This window comes from Heterodontus francisci, chromosome 6, assembly GCF_036365525.1.
Source record: "Heterodontus francisci isolate sHetFra1 chromosome 6, sHetFra1.hap1, whole genome shotgun sequence".
Lineage (NCBI taxonomy): Eukaryota > Metazoa > Chordata > Chondrichthyes > Heterodontiformes > Heterodontidae > Heterodontus > Heterodontus francisci.
Genome location: NC_090376.1, coordinates 134732521 through 134738520, shown reverse-complemented (window position 1 = coordinate 134738520; position 6000 = coordinate 134732521).

Sequence of the window (6000 nt, the reverse complement as noted above, 5' to 3'; positions counted from 1 at the left end):
TTAAAACAATTCACAAATTGAAGGTAAGAGCCTGCATACCTCCAACAGTTGATTTTCGGTGCCAGAGAGGTTGGTTGACAGTCATTAACACATCACTTTGTTAAAAGGGTACTGAGACTTGTAATTATTGGCCCTAAACATCTGTGGTGGTTTCAGTTCATGCAAATATAGCAACTTGACAACATTTACTGTATGTAAATGGTGAGGCAGACGACAAACTGTCATTTACGCAAATCTAAGGACAGAACTGTGCATTTTGGATGGCAACTTTTAGCTATTAACCACACATTTGCCCCTTGCCTGAAGTTACTGTAGTATTTGTGCATCAATAACAACCCCATTAGCCTCACTTTTAGTTTGACAGAAAAATATTGCACATCATTTATGTCAACATCTAGCAAAGATTTGTTTAATATTGTATATAGTTATTCTTCAGAAGTGCATGAGTAGATATGTGCCCTCATCAAAGAATAGGATGGAGAAACTTTACAGTTGTTACAAATTTCAGGCCTGCCTTAGATATCCTCTCAGATGCTGTTCACCCCATAAGTGGTCCGATCTTGTTAGATTCAAGAGTGTGCTTAAACTGCCAAATATCTAATTATATGATAACGGAAACCTGGAGGTATAGCATTAGGAACCTCTTGATATGAACTGGATATTGTATATTTTGCACATGTCCTGACAAGTGATTCTTCAATCTTTCCATTGATGAATTTCTGGGTACTGCCTGTGCGGAGTTTGCAAGTTCTCCCTGTGACCACGTGGGTTTTTGCCGGGTGCTCTGGTTTCCTCCCACCGCCAAAGACTTGCAGGTGATAGGTAAATTGGCCATTGTAAATTGCCCCTAGTGTAGGTAGGTGGTAGGGAATATGGGATTACTGTAGGGTTAGTATAAATGGGTGGTTCTTGGTTGGCACAGACTCGGTGGGCCAAAGGGCCTGTTTCAGTGCTGTATCTCTAAATAAATAATAAACCACAAACTGTCATGCTCACACAATACAAATTTATGAACATATGAAATCAACCCAAAATGGGTACTTTTCCTGTGAAACAAAATGGACTTGAGAGGTCAGGTGAACTTTCCTATCCTGCCAATACACATAAAACTGCAAGAACGCTGAGCTAATTTTCATGTCTGGACAAGTCTTGGTGAAATCATTAAAATACAAATGATCTTTCTGGACATATCTTTGAGAAGGTATTAAGATGCAAATAGCCCTTGCTATGGTAATGACTGCATCTCTCCAACCAATTGGGCTAACAATACTGTTGCAGACTTTTTGACTCCAGCCTTGAACTCTAGAGAATGGGCGTGAAAATCTCTACTTTATCAAGATTGTATATGATTGACACCAGAACTCTTTTGTCTGACAATGGCCTAACCATCAGAAACTATTTATGAATTTAATGGAAGAAAAACTCTGGTCACAAGACAGGAAATAGATTTTCTGATAAGGAGTTTTAATAAAGGTATATTTTGGCCAGACAAAAGACAGAGAGAGAAGCATCTGTGCCATTGAAGAGAAATGACTCTGCTTAACACCACCAGCTTTTAAGCTACATGTAGGCAGAGACTGGAGTTGGCCTTGAACTCCCCACCGTGAAATCATACCAGGGTTTTGCCATGGACCTTTGACTGGAATATAACAAGAGAAATCTGCAACTGTGCATCCATCCTTTTAAACCTCCCAAGTTGTTTCTTCAGTGAACAAGGAAAAAACTACAGTCCTGTACCATTTCAAGTCTTCACCTCGGGGAAAAGCAAGTGCAACAGAGAACTCTTAAAAATTCATAAGACATAAAGACATGTTACTTTGTAATCTCAATCTCTTCTTCAGTGTCTATGTATCTGTATGAGTGTGAGAGTGGATATAGTTGCATATATTTTGAGTGTTGAATAATAAACATTTATATTTCTTTTAAAACTTATGAGAAAACCTGTCATTTGTCTGCTCTTGACAATTAAAGCACTCATGCTGTCTTCGGTCAGTCGAGAGGTGGAAAAGGGGGAGCCATCCCTATCATCTCTCATCTGTCCATAACAACACCATACTCCTTTTGTGGTATGACTTACCTGTTTTTGGCATTACCTCTCTTTCCAGGCAACTTCTCACTGCACAAACTGACCTTGACTGCCTTGCTCTCTCCTGTTTAAAACAATAACAACTTCCCCATTCAGTGATTTGGCGGGCAGGCAGACTGTCAATAAAAAACACATCATTTTCCTTCCTCCTTGGAGTATGACTCTTAAGAACTACCTCCTGCTCTTCTCCAATATATGCAAACCATTCTGGCTCGATGAACCTGGGATGAGTACATTGACTCCCATTGTCTCAGTTGGAAGTAAGCTGTGAGTCATGGCATTGCAGAAACTGGATTGTCTATCTTTAATACCAGCTTCAGTGCATGTCTCATTAAAAATAAATGCTTTGTCACAGTGGTCACAACTTGTGGCTTTTTTAAGCCTGTGCAAAATTACATTTTTGTAAAAATACACAACACTTAAAGCGTAATACTCTTATAAATACTCTTATCTTAGTTAGATAAATATCAGTGTAACAATGAATGATTTCACAGCCTTGCATATGTAACAATAATTCATGGTCATTCCAAATGGCTTCAGTATTTTGGTGCTTAAATCCTGACTCGGGTTCAATCTGGATCTGTGTAAATGGAGATAAAGTAAATACTGTTTGAGGTTAATATATGTTCTTGGTATGTTCTCTTGCTAACCGAACCACTCCCAAGCTAGACTGAAAGTAATATTCAGCATTCAGCTGCCGCTAGCAAGGCGATAATTACCTAATACCTGAAAGTCTGCTGGCATGGAATGCCTTATTATTTCTTAGCTGACAAAAGTCATCGGGGTAATGGTAAGAAAAACATTTGTGATTTGCTGCAAAACTAGACTGCTGGCAATCTGATTTGAGGAAGTAAATTTTTTTTTAAAACACCGTATTGCAGTCTGCATATGTCCCTGCCTCCAATAAGTTCTGGATTGTCTCTGTACACTCATAAACAGAAAAGCAAGGGTTTCATGGGACATGCAAAGTGACCTCCTGCACGTCAACAAAAAGAATGTGCAGCCCGATATTTGCTTTTCTAACCAGCTCAGATAAGACCAGAAAAAGTAGAGTTGCTTAATCAGCAAGCAAAAGGAGAACGCTCTCTCTACTGACAATTTCAATAGCTTGTATTACCCTGATTGAGCTGCAAAAGGTCTTACAAAGCTGGCACAAATTGGTTCCCCTGACGGGAGATTAGCAAGCTCAAAGCACCATAGTGGGCACAGTTCAGCAAGAAGGACATAGGCTAAACTATGCTGCATAACCTTGACTCTTTGAAATTCAGAGAAATATCCCATTTACTGATACCCCATAGAAAGAAAATAAATAAAAGTTATTTGTTAATACTACTTAATTTGCAGGAGAAGGCACCTCAACCATGCTGGACAGTGGTAATCACATCTAGAAAATGCAGCAGGGGTAAGCACTGAAATGAACTGAAAACCTGAAACAACCAGATGAGATTATTTTGAATGACTGTGCAAATATTTGAATTTGGAGTGAAACTGTCTCTTTAAACAAACTGCTGCAGGAACACAATGGGGGTATTTTTGACTTTGTGCGATATTGTAAAATGGGTGAAAGCAAATTGGCAGACTGTTTTGTATCTCCATCCCAAATTTTATTCTGATTGACTTCAATGGAAATAATTATTGGGAGAGATGTATATACATATAATAACTGAGTCATGCAGACCAGAAGGTGCCAGTTTCAATTCAAAGCCTATTCTAAGCCACCTATCTCAGCTAGGGTTACATATGCATTCAGCGGCCAAGGGTTAGGGAAGGGATTAAAATCATCTGTGGTTTTTATTCTGGAAGTTTTGCTGGAAAGCATAGATATGAGAACAATATAATAGTTGAATAGTCTGTCAGTATTCTAGCCTCTTACAAGAAGGGTGGCCACTCATGAGGTGGCAGCAGTTACCTAGAGCCCAAGAAACTGAATGTTAACACAACCAATGTTTTCAGGAGGCGAGGAGGGGAGAAAATTGCCTATAAAGGTCATTTGCTTTTTGAAAAGCTTTAAATAAATAGATCTGATGATCTGGAGGGTGATGCAATATTTTGGCAATCCTAAGTATGAGTTGATCTAGGATAGGACACAATTGCACTCTTGCTAAGTCCACATCTGATGCTTGGCAGTCTAATGGAGAGGGCAAGAGCTATCATTCAAATGCTCTATCACTGAAAGGTACTATTATTTGGGTGAGGGGAGGGAAAAAGGTAGAATGCATCTGAATTCTCTGAAAAAGCAGTGCTGTGTGTGTATCTAATCCTGGCAGTCTAGTAAATAATATACCATAGCAGAACAGTGTAGGTAAAGGTTGTATTTTTACTTCCTTGGGAATTATTGGTTACTCTGCATCTAATTTCTGTCAGTCCAGTGATAGAGAGGCATAAACTTATGAAGTTGGATGTACTAGTGGTAGTATGCATATTCATTGGTGTCCCTAGCAGTTTAAATTTACTATGATGTAGAACTCAATATGGTAGAAAACAAGAACAGATGTTACATATGTTATAAAAGCAATCTTGTGAAGAATATTTGGGAATGTGTGAGTATTCCGTCATGTTTGATTCCTGGTACAGCTAGGTGTATGTAATGTTGTATATGTATTTTAAGTAGTATAGATTCTAATACCATGCTTATATACATTGCTTTTAATTACGTTATTAAAATATATACATATCCGCACCATTTTTTAAAACTTGTGAGTGCTGAAGTATATCATTTGTGATCTGACTCGATATGTAATTCATGACAAAGGTGAGTTACTAGGTCAGATCATGCATAGGGATAAAATTCATATCTGACTGCCTCATATCTCATATTCTCATATTCTTTAATTCTTATAAGCCTCAATATACCAGCATTGAGCAGAGGAAGCCATCAGTATCACACCGCCATCTTAAGAGTAACCTGTAATATATGATGCAAAAACTAAGTTCCTGAATCCAGATTGCTTGGTCTTTGGAAAGACTGAAAGGAAAAAAAATTAGTTTCAGTCCAGTTCCTGTCATCCACCCATATGCAAAAGTAAACAATGATGATAAGTAACTATGCACATTTTAAGCTTTCCTTGTCTGTGCACTTGGAAGGGATGTTTGCAGACACTTACCTGTGTAGTCACATATCAGAGGTCCCTCAATATCCGCCCCAAAGCAAATAGCCTTTTTATGACTTTTTGTCACATCATTGCAATTGTTCATGCAGTCACCATGGAGTTCCTGGGTCTGCCGGATATGAACAGGCTCTGTAGCCACTTGGGAAAGAATGTACCGGGGAGAGATAGGATACCTTGGCAAACACAGCTCAAAGAGTAACCTCGGAGGGGGAGGAAGCTGGAAATGTAGCCACTATTATTGTGTACTGTGAAATCAGTCAATCTAAAAGCAAATAGAACAGCATTAAAGCTTTGGCAAAGTAATAATTAAAATAAAATTATAATTGGTAATCCTTACAGTTCAGAAATTTTAGCTCTTTATCATCTCAGCAATAATATATCAGAGATCACAAATAGTCAAACATTTTTGTTCGAGGTGTTTAACAATCCTATCAATATGTACATTTGAATTTCATGTTAAAATTCAGTTTTTAATATTCAGTTGATGAAATTAATTCCTGAAGCAAGACTTCAGGGTTTATATTTGCTGACTACTTTTTGCCTTCATTAATCTTTATTTTTTGACCTCATGCATGTGAAATCAGCAGAGAAGCAGAATCAAAATGCTTATTACTGTGCTGAAATATTGACCAAGATGTAAAAATATCTTAATGATTTTCGAATCTAAATGTGTCAAAATCATCATATCCTCAGAAACATATTTTGATATGAATTACTAATTTTAAAAATGGAAACTTGTCAGAAGAAGTGACTAATCACAGGCAATGTTAATATCAGATGCACTCGGTTCAATGCATCGTAGAC